This window comes from Coregonus clupeaformis, chromosome 13, assembly GCF_020615455.1.
Source record: "Coregonus clupeaformis isolate EN_2021a chromosome 13, ASM2061545v1, whole genome shotgun sequence".
In the NCBI taxonomy this organism is placed as follows: domain Eukaryota; kingdom Metazoa; phylum Chordata; class Actinopteri; order Salmoniformes; family Salmonidae; genus Coregonus; species Coregonus clupeaformis.
This window is the reverse complement of record NC_059204.1, coordinates 40085599-40099656: the sequence shown is the minus strand read 5'-3', so window position 1 is coordinate 40099656 and position 14058 is coordinate 40085599. Positions and strand designations below refer to the sequence as shown.

At 41.9% G+C, this 14058-nt stretch overlaps 1 pseudogene; it reads left to right on the top strand.

The window, feature by feature from the left end:
- Window positions 1–429: 429 nt before the first annotated feature.
- LOC121578977 lies at window positions 430–1997 on the top strand (annotated as a pseudogene).
- The last annotated feature ends 12061 nt before the right edge of the window (window positions 1998–14058 follow it).

Sequence of the window (14058 nt, the reverse complement as noted above, 5' to 3'; positions counted from 1 at the left end):
GAAGACTTCAGGCTGTAATTGCTGCCAAAGGTGCTGCAACAAAGTACTGAGTAAAGGGTCTGAATTCTTATGTAAATGTGATATTTCTGTTTTTTATTTTCAATACAATTGTAAACATTTCTAAAAATCTGTTTTTGCTTTGTCATTATAGGGTACTGTGTGTAGATTGATGAGGGAAAACAATTATTTAATATGAATAAGGCTGCAACGTAACGAAATGTGGAAAAAGTCAAGGGGTCTGTATGCTTTCCGAATGCACTGCATATATTCAAAAAATCTTAACATACTGTGCTTGTACTGTTATTATACATTGCATGAATTTCTTAAATCCATTTGTTTGTTTTGCTATTATAAAAATAGATTTTTGCGTAAATGATTGCCATTTCCGTTTCCCATGACAATGATCTTGTTTCTGTGCAGGTAAAATAAATGTCTGAGCGTGTGCAGAGAGCCCTGGTCCTGCCCACCTTTGTCTGGCTCCTCCTTCCGTTGTTGCTCCTCCTTCTCACACCGGCCCCTAGTTGCCATGGCAGCAGGATCCTGGTGTTCCCTATAGATGGTAGCTACTGGGTCAACATGGAGGTGCTGGTGAAAGAACTCCATGGGCAGGGCCACCAGATGGCCGTCATACGGCAGGCTGACAGCTGGTTTGCCAGGGAGGGCTCACCACACTACACCTCAGTCACGGTGAAGCCGGGGGATACAGAGTTTGACCTGAGCCTTTTTGAGCAGGCGGTGTGTAATGTCCTGGAGGGACACAGGCCTGGTCCAGATCAGAGAGCTGGTGCCCATTCTGAGGGCTGCCCACAGCTCCACCCGCACCATGCTCTCCATTATGCTGGAGGACCGTGCCCTGATGGCACAGCTCAAGGACTCAAGCTTTGACCTCATGCTCACAGGCCCTGGCATGCCTGATGGTATCATCTTAGCGCATTACTTCAACCATGGTCTACAATATGCGCTAGATGAGCTTTGGAAAGGGCCATTTCTCCTTATGTGCCTGTACCAGGCTCTGTGCTCACTGACAACATGGGTCTCCTCCAGAGGACACAGAACCTCATGCATTACATAATCAACCTCCTCCAGGAGTGCCTGTTGGACCTACCCATTTACAGTGACATACTGTATCAGCATTTCCCCCTAGGGACTGACCTGCTGGCCATGCAGCAGTCAGGTGACGTGTGGCTAATGAGGGTTCCCATGGCCCACGATGCCTAATGTGGTCTAAATGGTGGGGGTGTTCCAGTGCCGACCGGCAAAGCCGCTGCCTGGGGAGCTGGATGCCTTCATGCAGAGCTCTGGAGAGCAGAGGGTGGTGGTGATGTCCCTGGGCACCCTGATCTCTGCTCTGCCGAAGGAGGTGACAGGCTGTTGCTGCTGCCTTCGCCCAACTGCCACAGAAGGTGGTGTGGAGGTTCATGGGAGAAAGACCGTCCTCTCTAGGGTACAACACCCTGCTGCTGAACTGGCTCCCCCAGAACGACCTCCTGGGCCACACAAAGACCCATGCATTTGTGGCCCATGGAGGCACCAATGGTGTCAATGAGGCCAATTACCAAGGTGTCCCTGTGCTGGGCCTGCCTCTGCAGTTTGACCAGCAGGACAACCTGGTGTGTTTGCAAGCCAGAGGGCAGCCCGGGTGCTGGATGCAGCCACACTCACTGAATGGGAGTTCCTGGAGGCGCTGCAGGACATCCTGAAGAACCTCTCTTACCAGTGCAGAATGAAGAGACTATGCATCCTACAGCGTGCTGCCTTCTGGGTGGAGTATGTGATCAGGAACAAAGGCCTACAGCATGCCCTGGTACTCCTACTACAGCCTTTATGTGCTGGCTCTACTATTGACCATCCCACTGGGCTCTGTAGGTGCTCTGTTCTCCTTTGTCAGAATGCTACTCAAACGGAGGTCCAAGAAGACAATGCCCCAACCAGATAACACAAAGATGGAGAACAAACCTAAACCAAAGGGGGAGAAAAAGGTGAAAACACACAACTAGATAAAAAGAAAACAGAGAAAATGTCCCATGCAGATAGGAAAAAAACATAGAAAATCCAGATAGTGAAGAGCAAAGCACAGTTAACTGGACAGATGCTTTTAAAAAACTATTTTTAGCCCTTTTTCTCCCCAGTTGGTAGTTACAGTCTTGTATATTGCTGCAACTCCTATACAGACTCAGGAGAGGTGAAGGTCAAGAGCCATGTACCCTCCCAAACACAACCCTGCCAAGCCACACTGCTCGCTTAACCCGGAAGCCAGCCGCAGCAATGTGTCGGAGGAAACACTGTCCAGCTGGCAGGCACCCGGCCCGCCACAAGGAGTCGCTAGAGTGCAATGGGACAAGGAAATCCCTGCCAGCTTAACCCTCCCCTATCCCAGACAATGCTGGCCAATTGTGCACTGCCTTATGGGTCTCTCGGTCACGGCCAGCTGTGACACAGCCTGGGATCAAACCCGGGTCTGTAGTGATGCCTCAAGCACTGCGATGCAGTGCCTTAGACTGCTGCGCCACAGAGACAGATGCTTTGATGGAGATTTTAAAAACAAGGTCAAGCAAAATAAGTTGTACTGTAGTTCTTACTCACAATTCACTGTGGATCATATGCAAAAGGTGCTTCTACATCTGCATTGCTTTCTGTTTAGGGTTTTAGGCTGGGTTTCTGTATAAGCACTTTGTGACATCTGCTGATGTAAAAAGGGCTTTATAAATACATTTGATTTGATAAACAATACTGGTACATAATATAGGTTGTATAGTGCATTGCTGTCACTTTAATTTGTTTGCTGAAAGAAAGCTTATCTCAACAGTGATGAAATACCTGTCTAAAAAGTACGGAGCAGCATGAAACGTGCTGAAAATAAAATTGTATAGTATTGTTTTGTCAATGTTATAACACAAATCTAAAAACAAAATTATCTGTACAAATTGATACATTTGTTTTTGAGTGCATGAAAATTAAAAATCATAAGGGAATTTAAGTGTTTTAAGTCAATTGGTGATGGATTAACAATGCGTTTAATAATATCTGAAGTGACAGTGAAGATGCGACTCCGGGATGCTGATCTTCTAGGCAGATGTTGCAAAGAAAAAGCCATATCTCAGACTGCCCATCTAAATCCTTTCCTTTTATTGGCCATCTGAGATATGGCTTTTTCTCTGCCTAGAAGGTCAGCATCCCGGAGTCGCCTCTTCACTGTTGATGTTGAGACTGGTGTTTTGCGGGTACTATTTAATGAAGCTGCCAGTTGAGGACCTGTGAGGCGTCTGTTTCTCAAACTAGACACTCTAATGTATTTGTCCTCTTGCTCAGTTGTGCACCGGGGCCTCCCACTCCTCTTTCTATTCTGGTTAGAGCAAGTTTGCGCTGTTCTGTGAAGGGAGTAGTACACAGCGTTGTACGAGATCTTCAGTTTCTTGGCAATTTCTAACATGGAATAGCCTTCATTTCTCAGAACAAGAATAGACTGATGAGTTTCAGAAGAAAGTTATTTGTTTCTGGCCATTTTGAGCCTGTAATCGAACCAACAATAGCTGATGCTCCAGATACTCAACTAGTCTCAAGAAGGCCCGTTTTATTGCTACTTTAATCAGCACAACAGTTTTCAGCTGTGCTAACATAATTGCAAAAGGGTTTTCTAAAGATCAATTAGCCTTTTAAAATGATAAACTTGGATTAGCAAACACAACGTGCTATTGGAAGACAGGACTGATGGTTGCTGATAATGGGACTCTGTACCCCTATGTAGATGTTCCATTAAAAATCAGCCGTTTCCAGCTACAATAACCATTTACAACATTAACAATGTCTACACTGTATTTCTGATCAATTTGATGTTATTTTAGTGGACAAAAAAATGCTTTTCTTTCGAAAACAAGGACATTTCTAAGTGACCCCAAACTTTTGAACGGTAGTGTAGCTAATAGAACTAATGCGTTAGTAAACCCATGCAGTAAAGTTACAGTCACTAAGCAGTTTAGCGGTTACACCGGCGGGTCCCGGTGGCAATAAATTAATCAAACCAAAAGCTTACCTTGAATTGGAAGAGTTCCAGTGTTGTGTTGGATAGTCATAGCCAGCTAGCTAACATAGCATCCCTCTGTTTGAGCAGGGTGTTTTGAGTAGGCTAAACTAGCTAGCTGCATTTTCTAGCCAAGTAAGTGAAACTGAAAGTGAAAAAAAAAAATCTCTCTCTCTCTCTCTCTCTTGCTTCTCCTTCATTTTTAAAGAAATTAATTTCTTTGAAACTGTTCACTATTGTCTTTCTCTCTCTTTGAGTCAACTACTCACAACATTGTATGCACTGCAGTGCTAGCTAGCTGTAGCTTATGCTTTCAGTACTAGATTCATTCTCTGATCATTTGATTGGGTGGACAACATGTCAGTTCATGCTGCAAGAGCTCTGATGGGTTGGAGGACGTCCAATTACTGTGTAAGTCTATGGAAGGGGGTGAGAACCAAGAGCCTCCTAGGTTTTGTATTGAAGTCAATGTACCAAGAGGAGGACGGAAGCTAGCTGTCCTCCGGCTACACCATGGTGCTACCCTACAGAGTGCTGTTGAGGCTACTGTAGACCTTAATTGCAAAAAAAGTGTGTTTTAATCAATTATTTGGTGACGTGAGTATATTTAGTATAGATTTATCTAAAAAGGATAACTTTTAAATGTTTTACAATTTTTATTTTTATGAAATTCACTGAGGAGGATGGTCCTCCCCTTCCTCCTCTGAGAAGCCTCCACTGCTACTGCATGAACATTGATGTGTAGTCTTACTAAAAATTAAGTGTACATTTTGGTTCTCATGTCTCAGCTGCCACAACCACCACAGTCAGTTTGACAAAACAATATGATTGTGGGTTGTCGGAAAAGCATGTTTAATGTTGTAGTACTCAGTTTTGACTGTTGAATTCTTTGTAGCATCCACAATGGCACTAATTTCCATCACCTGTTGTCCCTCTGACTCTACAGTACTCATAATGTCTTACTGCATCTCCAAGGCTGAATATTGACTACAGTACAGTGAGGGGAAAAAGTATTTGATCCCCTGCTGATTTTGTACGTTTGCCCACTGACAAAGACATGATCAGTCTATCATTTTAATGTTAGGTTAATTTGAACAGTGAGAGACAGAATAACAACAACAAAATCCAGAAAAACACATGTCAAAAATGTTATAAATTGATTTGCATTTTAATGAGGGAAATAAGTATTTGACCCCTCTGCAAAACATGACTTAGTACTTGGTGGCAAAACCCTTGTTGGCAATCACAGAGGTCAGACGTTTCTTGTAGTTGGCCACCAGGTTTGCACACATCTCAGGAGGGATTTTGTCCCACTCCTCTTTGCAGATCTTCTCCAAGTCATTAAGGTTTCGAGACTGACGTTTGGCAACACGAACATTCAGCTCCCTCCACAGATTTTCTATGGGATTAAGGTCTGGAGACTGGCTAGGCCACTCCAGGACCTTAATGTGCTTCTTCTTGAGCCACTCCTTTGTTGCCTTGGCCGTGTGTTTTGGGTCATTGTCATGCTGGAATACACATCCACGACCCATTTTCAATGCCCTGGCTGAGGGAAGGAGGTTAGCAGAAAAACACCCCCAAAGCATAATGTTTCCACCTCCATGTTTGACAGTGGGGATGGTGTTCTTGGGGTCATAGGCAGCATTCCTCCTCCTCCAAACCACAACACTTTCACCCAGTTCTCCTCTGAATCATTCAGATGTTCATTGGCAAACTTCAGACGGGCCTGTATATGTGCCATTTTACATTGTCCATGATTTCAAGTTTAGTAAGAGGCTGTAGAGCAAATCCGTCTGTCTACACCCGTGTCTCAGAGTTCAGAGATTTCATCAACAACACCATCCGCTTCTTCTCTCCAGAGCAAGACTATAACCTGAGTGCTATGAAATGCTTGTCTTGGCAATCCCTATCAATTTAAAACAATTATTTTCTCTTATCTGCTCCTTCAATTTAATATTTCTTCAATTACTTCCAGTCTCTCCATCCTTGTCCCATTCCACTCCCTTTTTCTCCCCTACTTACCTCTGTTTCTTTTATTTTTGGGGTATTTTCCTCCCCTCTAGTTCATTCACCCTTACGTTTTCTACTTGTCCCTCTGTTATGCAGCATCACCTCTTGAGGTTGCTTTTTTCATTGCAAATTGAACTTAAATTGATTAATCAAATTACAGCAAGCATGAACTCACTCTGGTCTGTAAGAATTGTTATGTCACCTTAACCACATGTTTTGCACCCATTTTCAAGTTTGCTCTTTATGGCAGAGTAAAAACATTAATCCTTTAATGACAGTATTCAACATGATTTCAGAGAAATATTACTGATTGCAAGATATATTTGTGTTATCCTAAAATCACCAGCAGAGGGGGACAGAGAAGGGTGTAACACTCAGATGAGATCCCTTCCCTGAGCTTTCATCTTCGGGAGTCAAACATTCATACATAGATGGCTAGCCTGGATGAAGTGTTCATACAGCACAGAGAAAAAAGAAAGATGGAGAAAAACCCATACAAATAAAGAGATTGAAGGATATAGAATGAAGATAAATCACTGTAGCTAACTGAAGATGAACACTGAGACTGTAGTCACTAATGTAAGTTTCTAATGACTCCTCTTATCTCATTATAAGCTGTCTCTCCCTCCCTCCTCCACCCCTCTACCCTCCTCCGCCCCTCCTACCCCCCGGTTGGTTGGCGATGATGGGAATAGCAATTAAGACGCTGCTCTCACAAATGGCTGTTTTCATTAGCTTGGTCATAAGAGAGGGAGAGAAAGTGGGAAGGGAAAAGTCTGCAGATAGGCATACACAAACACACACAACATGCATGATGAGAGAGAGAGAGAGAGAGAGAGAGAGAGAGAGAGAGAGAGAGAGAGAGAGAGAGAGAGAGAGAGAGAGAGAGAGAGAGAGAGAGAGAGAGAGAGAGAGAGAGAGAGAGAGAGAGAGAGAGAGAGAGAGAGAGAGAGAGAGAGAGAGAGAGAGAGAGAGACTGATGGTCTTAATAACAGTTTAAGATAGCAAGGTCATTAGCCTGTACTCAAGTGATGAGGAATCCTGCAGGTCACAGAAACGTATTACAACAGCCTACTTAGTGCTAACAGAACTGCCCTATTTGTATTAACCATGAAGATATTAAAACTGAAAACCAATTAAGAGTAAGACAGCACGATCAAACCCTTACCTTCGAGCCTGACCATTCATATCGCCACAGTTATCTTTCCTGTCACTCTCAAACCCTTTCACTGACTGACACACACACACACACACCTCTATTTTCCACGCTCAGTATTACACGTCTCTCAACTGTTTCCATAACAGTTAACTTGTTGTTGATTTGTTTCTCACATGAAATACTCCTGTCTAAATTCCTTTAGGGTCGCTCACTGTCCCAAAACAAGTCATCCTTACTGCTCATTTCTCCTCTCCTCTTCAACTGCCCCCTCTTGCCCCATTTCCATTCCTTTCTTCTCAAAGTCCTTGGCTTGAATCAAATTGGCCTCTTCACTTCACTAATGTGGATGGTGTCTGGTATAAGGGGTTTTACAAGAGAGCGGTATAAAAATATTGACTCTAAGTCTACTTTCAGTATGTTCTCTACCATTCTTAAGTTTTGCCTACTGTTTTACTGATTTAATTTGTTATTATGAGGAAGAGATGTGAAGATTTTTCATTTAATGTTTCATGGTCTAATAATGTGCTCGCTCTCACTCTCCGAGATATTCACAAACATTACTCCACACCAGTGTCGACCCGTCATTCAGGGCAGGTGAGGCAGAGCCCCAACTGTTTTGAGCCCCACATTTTTAGCAACAAAACAAGAATATACAGTGGGGAAAAAAAGTATTTAGTCAACCACCAATTGTGCAAGTTCTCCCAATTAAAAAGATGAGAGAGGCCTGTAATTTTTATCATAGGTACACGTCAACTATGACAGACAAATTGAGATTTTTTTTCCCAGAAAATCACATTGTAGGATTTTTTATGAATTTATTTGCAAATTATGGTGGAAAATAAGTATTTGGTCACCTACAAACAAGCAAGATTTCTGGCTCTCACAGACCTGTAACTTCTTTAAGAGGCTCCTCTGTCCTCCACTCGTTACCTGTATTAATGGCACCTGTTTAAACTTGTTATCAGTATAAAAGACACCTGTCCACAACCTCAAACAGTCACACTCCAAACTCCACTATGACCAAGACCAAAGAGCTGTCAAAGGACACCAGAAACAAAATTGTAGACCTGCACCTGGCTGGGAAGACTGAATCTGCAATAGGTAAGCAGCTTGGTTTGAAGAAATCAACTGTGGGAGCAATTATTAGGAAATGGAAGACATACAAGACCACTGATAATCTCCCTCGATCTGGGGGCTCCACGCAAGATCTCACCCCGTGGGGTCAAAATGATCACAAGAACGGTGAGCAAAAATCCCAGAACCACACGGGGGGACCTAGTGAATGACCTGCAGAGAGCTGGTTCCAATGTAACAAAGCCTACCATCAGTAACACACTACGCCGCCAGGGACTCAAATCCTGCAGTGCCAGACGTGTCCCCCTGCTTAAGCCGGTACATGTCCAGGCCCGTCTGAAGTTTGCTAGAGTGCATTTGGATGATCCAGAAGAGGATTGGGAGAATGTCATATGGTCAGATGAAACCAAAATATAACTTTTTGGTAAAAACTCAACTCGTCGTGTTTGGAGGACAAAGAATGCTGAGTTGCATCCAAAGAACACCATACCTACTGTGAAGCATGGGGGTGGAAACATCATGCTTTGGGGCTGTTTTTCTGCAAAGGGACCAGGACGACTGATCCGTGTAAAAGAAAGAATGAATGGGGCCATGTATCGTGAGATTTTGAGTGAAAACCTCCTTCCATCAGCAAGGGCATTGAAGATGAAACGTGGCTGGGTCTTTCAGCATGACAATGATCCCAAACACACCGCCCGGGCAACGAAGGAGTGGCTTCGTAAGAAGCATTTCAAGGTCCTGGAGTGGCCTAGCCAGTCTCCAGATCTCAACCCCATAGAAAATCTTTGGAGGGAGTTGAAAGTCCGTGTTGCCCAGCAACAGCCCCAAAACATCACTGCTCTAGAGGAGATCTGCATGGAGGAATGGGCCAAAATACCAGCAACAGTGTGTGAAAACCTTGTGAAGACTTACAGAAAACGTTTGACCTGTGTCATTGCCAACAAAGGGTATATGACAAAGTATTGAGAAACTTTTGTTATTGACCAAATATTTATTTTCCACCATAATTTGCAAATAAATTCATTAAAAATCCTACAATGTGATTTTCTGGAGAAAAAAAATCTCATTTTGTCTGTCATAGTTGACGTGTACCTATGATGAAAATTACAGGCCTCTCTCATCTTTTTAAGTGGGAGAACTTGCACAATTGGTGGCTGACTAAATACTTTTTTTCCCCACTGTATATATATATATATATATATATATATATATATATATATATATATATATGTATATAAATACAGTACCAGTCAAAAGTTTGGAGACACTTACTCATTCAACGGTTTTTCTTTATTTTTACTATTTTCTACATTGTAGAATAATAGTGAAGCCATCAAAACTATGAAATATCACATAAGGAATCATGTAGTAACTAAAAAAGTGTTAGGCAAATCAAAATATATTTTATATTTGAGATTCTTCAAATAGCCACCCTTTGCCTTGATGATGGCGTTGCACACTCTTGGATCTCTCTCAACCAGCTTCACCTGGAAGGCTTTTCCAACAGTCTTGAAGGAGTTCCCACATGTGCTGAGCACTTGTTGGCTGCTTTTCCTTCACTCTGCCGTTCGACTCATCCCAAACCATCTCAATTGGGTTGAGATCGGGGGATTGTGGAGGCCAGGTCATCTGATGCAGCACTCCATCACTCTCCTTCTTGGTCAAATAGCCCTTACACAGCCTGGAGGTGTGTTGGGTCATTGTCTTGTTGAAAAACAAATGATAGTCCCACTAAGCCCAAACCAGAAGGGATGGTGTATCACTGCAGAATGCTGTGGTAGCCATGCTGGTTAAGTGTGCCTTGAATTCTAAATAAATCACAGACAGTGTCACCAGCAAAGCACCCCCAGACCATAACACCTCCTGCTCCATGCTTTACGGTGGGAACTACACATGCGGAGAGTATCCGTTCACCCACACCGCGTCTCACAAAGACACGGCGGTTGGAACCAAAAATCTCCAATTTGGACACATTTCCACCTGTCTAATGTCAATTTCTCGTTTTTCTTGGCCCAAGCAGGTCTCTTCTTCTTATTGGTGTCCTTTGGTAGTGGTTTCTTTGCAGCAATTCGATCATGAAGGCCTGATTCACACAGTCCCCTCTGAACAGTTGATGTTGAGATGTGTCTGTGATTTGAACTCTGTGAAGCATTTATTTGGGCTGCATTTTCTGAGGCTGGTAAATCTAATGAACTTATCGTCTGCAGCAGAGGTAACTCTGGGTCTTCCATTCCTGTGGCGGTCCTCATGAGAGCCAGTTTTATCATAGCACTTGATGGTTTTTGTGACTGCACTTGAAGAAACTTTCAAAGTTCTTGAAATGTTCCGTATTGACTGACCTTCATGTCTTAAAGTAATGATAGACTGTCGTGTCTCTTTGCTTATTTGAGCTATTCTTGCCATAATATGGACTTGGTATATTACCAAATAGGGCTATCTTGTCACAACACAACTGATTGGCTCAAACGCACTAAGAAGGAAAGAAATTCCACAAATTCACTTTTAAGAAGGCACACCTGTTAATTGAAATGCATTCCATCAAGCTGGTTGAGAGAATGCCAAGAGTGTGCAAAGCTGTCATCAAGGCAATGGGTGGCTATTTGAAGAATCTCAAATATAAAATATATTTCCATTTGTTAACACTTTTTTGGTTACTACATGATTCCATATGTGTTAATTCATATTTTGATGTCTTCACTATTATTCTACAAGGTAAAAAAAAACATGAATGAGTAGGTGTGTCCAAACATATGACTGGTAGTGTATATATATTTTTTGGTCTTCCCTGTTTTGCAAGTTATTTTGGCATTAATACGTGTCACATATCAGCCATCTATGTATGAATGTTTGACTCCCAAAGATGATAATAATTTGGTCTATTTTTACCTCTTAATTTCACCTACAGTTCTGACTCGGTGGTGCACATGTAGCCTATAACCTGTTTTTGAGAAATGTAATCATTGAATATTGTAAGAGCTTTCATTGTCTGCTGATATGCCCCCTTTATTTGTCCTACGGTTCTGACTTGGTGTACAGGGAGAACACTGTAAGAATGGCCCATGTTCTGAATTCTGTCGCAAACATTTGAAAAGTGCTGAACAAATAGTCATATTGACTACGTCTGTCCTGGCTCGCTCAATAACCTCTTAAGGATCTGACCCTTTTTTCAATTTTCGCCTAAAATGACATACCCAAATCTAACTGCCTGTAGCTCAGGACCTGAAGCAAGGATATGCATATTCTTGATTCTATTTGAAAGGAAACACTTTGAAGTTTGTGGAAATGTGAAATTAATGTAGGAGAATATAACACATTAGATCAGGTAAAAGATAATACAAACAAAAAAACATGCGTTTTCTATAAAAACATTTTGTTCCATCATCTTTGAAATGCAAGAGAAAGGCCACAATATAATATTGCAGTTTAGGCGCAATTTAGAGTTTGGCCACTAGATGGCAGCAGTGTGTGTGCGCAAAGTTTCAGATTGATCCAGTGAAGCATTGCAATACTGGACTATTTTGTATCAAGTCTGCCCAAATGTGCTGAATTGGTCAGTTGATACATTTTCAAGTACATAACTATAGAGAACAGACAAAAATGATATGGTAATACAAAATGTAAGTTTACATACTACATAATCATGTCATACATTATTATCTTATACACTAACTGCCACACATCTAGATGGCCGGTCGTGGGTGTGGAGCCAGTTCCCAGTTCCTAGAATTGAATATAAAAATTGATTTTATCAAACAAACCTATGCTACATTTTATCTCTGGATGACAAATCAGAGCAAGATTACTGAATATAAGTACATTATTTACCTTCAGAGGTGAATGTATCAAATCCAGTAGCCGTGATAATTTTTTTGTTGTTGTGCACTTTCCTCAAACAATAGCATGGTATGTTTTCACTGTAATAGCTACTGTAAATTGGACAGTGCATTTAGATTAACAAGAATTTAAGCTTTCTGCCCATATAAGACATGTCTATGTTCTGGAAAGTTTGCTGTTACTTACAACATTCATGCTAATCACATTAGCGCACGATAGCTCAACCGTCCCATATACGGGACACCGATCCCGTAGAGGTTTTTAATATCTTAATCGAAATTACGGATAGCCTCTTATGCGCTTGTCGTCCCCTTATGCCATAGTTTGTACATCTCAATTGTCAGTAGAAACCACATTTGTTTAAGCTAGTCAGCAATATCGACAACACTACCATTCAAAAGTTTGGGGTCACTTAGAAATGTCCTTGTTTTCAAAATAAAAGCTTTTTTTTTGTCCATTAAAATAACATCAAATTGATCAGAAATACAGTGTAGACATTGTTAATGTTGTAATTAAAAAGCCATATCTCAGACTGCCCATCTTAATCTTTTCTTTTTATTGGCCAGAAGGTCAGCTTCCCGGAGAGCCAGTTTGCGCTGTTCAGTGAAGGGAGTAGTACACAGCGTTGTACGAGATCTTCAGTTTCTTGGCAATTTCTCACATGGAATAGCCTTCATTTCTCAGAACAAGAATAGACTGATGAGTTTCAGAAGAAAGTTCTTTGTTTCTGGCCATTTTGAGCCTGTAATCGAACCCACAATTGCTGATGCTCCAGATACTCAACTAGTCTCAAGAAGGCCAGTTTTATTGCTTCTTTAATCAGCACAACAGTTTTCAGCTGTGCTAACATAATTGCAAAAGGGTTTTCAAATGATCAATTAGCCTTTTAAAATGATAAACTTGAATTAGCAAACACAACATGCCATTGGAACACAGGACTGATGGTTGCTGATAATGGGCCTCTGAACACCTATGTAGATATTCCATAAAAAATCAGCCATTTCCAGCTACAATAGCAATTTACAACATCAACAAAAAACCAAAAAATATTTCGAAAACAAGGACATTTCTAAGTGACCCCAAACTTTTGACCGGTAGTGTATGTTTTTTTTAAAGGCTGTAAATGAGGCTGAATTAACTGTTTCGCTGCCAGACAAGGCTCCGCTGATAGCCAGGTGTAGCAGTAGTAAGGTGTTGGGACAGCTGTTGGGACTCTGCTGTTGGGACAGCTTTATGTAGGACCTAACAGTTTGTGGGCACCGTTTGCCACCGTTATAGTGCAATTCATGTATTGTTTAATGTTGTGTTGTGGCTTTACTGGCATGCATCCCACATTATTTATTTTTTTCCCCACCAAGATTTACATGCTAAAATCGTCACTGCTCCACACACAGTGTTGATTGTCATTCTCTATGACCACCCTAGTGTACAGGTTCAGTGTTTATCACACAGAATGTAAGCCACAACACACTAACACCATTCTCTTTGTGCTTTTCAAACATATATTGTTATCAAGATCTGTTAGATTGAGTTGAAGTTTGAAATAGCTCATGTCTGAGCACCTCTCTCTCACACACACCCGCACGCACGCACAGACACACACACACACACACACACACACACACACACACACACACACACACACACACACACACACACACACACACACACACACACACAAACTAGCTGAACAAGATCAGATACTATTACTGATTATTCACCAACACCAGATGAATGGTCTACACCCAAATTGGCATCCCTTAGACATAAGACCCTCCCATCTGCCATTCTTTCTCCCTCTAGTCTTTTTCCTTCTCTTTCTAAAACACCGTGGCTCACGGTCTTTGTCTGTGCTCTCTGTTATCCATCCTTCTTTTCTCTGGGTCGTCCTCTCCTCCTGCACTGTGTCTCGTCTCCCCCCTCTTTGTCATCATGTGTCCCGGGGTTATGATTCTTATGATTT